The following is a 1,198-nucleotide window of genomic DNA, read 5'->3' as shown; positions in this document are numbered from 1 at the left end:
AGCTTAGAGCAAGCACACGTCCAGTGTTAACGTCACCCAAGAATCCAGCAGCTCCTTGTCACCTCCTGCTATGCAGCAAATTCTGGACCCCATGGAGACTGAGACACAAACTGCCACCTTCAGAAACTTTAGACCTGGGAAAAGTCCTCGCACTTCAGAATGTCACATCCTACCAGTGTTTTCTTCTCCTTCGAGGAGAATTGCTCCCGGCGGTATTGTTAGCCTGGCTGCCTCTCAGGTGGGAGTGCAGCTGGGAGAGATGCATGTTCACATCATGCAACACAAATTCAAAGAATAAAACAGCCACACCACGCGTGGAGGTTTGTTTCACAGACCCCGACTTAGGCACAGATGAATGAATGCACTCACAACCAGTACAGTGATTTTGAATGGGGCTGGGATGTTTGTTAACTGCTTTTAGAGGGCGGTTTTAGCAAACTCGGCCATGACTCCCTGTACCTTCTTACATTTATTTGGTATAGGTTGAATAACAGGCTTTAAGTTAACACACTTGTGGATAATTAACATGGTTCAAAGAGTGGTTTTGAATGACAAAAGCTTTTGGTTTTGGGCCCAGAGAAAACACCCTTCACGTGTAATTCGCCTTCGACCTCCTGCTGCGAGGACTGTTTAGCACAGGGTTTACATTAATTAACAGGTAGAATAGAGACAACGGGATGTGGGTAAAAAGGCCACTGGGGAAGCTTCATTGTCCCTATGTTTTACCCTATGACTTAAAATTTTAACGTAATGAACTGGCTGCCTTTAGCCCATTCCATTAAAACCTATCAGCCTTCCAAAAGGTTTGAGACTATAAATTTCTAACTTCCCCTAAGATTTCCCTATTTTGCCAGCCACGCTGAGTAAATCCCAATGCACGGTGAAAACCACATTTGGAAAATGTAGGTGCTGGCGGTGTGGAAAATCGCTTGCATCCCCAGCGTTCAACTATAAAAAGGCAAGTATTTACACTGAAGAGCACAGAATTTTGTGACTATAATAAAAGATAATATGAGAGACTCCTGGCAAAATTTGATGCATGAAAATGCTCATACATAGATTGCAGACAAACATATGTACATGTTAATGGAAGTGCCAGTCTCACTTTGGATCTTGTAATCAGGAGGCCGTCATGGCACCCCGTGAACGTGATAACCTAGTTCCAATTCAGCTACTGCTGACAAAGCTTGGGTCATGT

This window comes from Cebus imitator, unplaced genomic scaffold (assembly GCF_001604975.1).
Source record: "Cebus imitator isolate Cc_AM_T3 unplaced genomic scaffold, Cebus_imitator-1.0 Scaffold545, whole genome shotgun sequence".
NCBI lineage: Eukaryota > Metazoa > Chordata > Mammalia > Primates > Cebidae > Cebus > Cebus imitator.
This window is presented reverse-complemented; position numbering follows the sequence as displayed.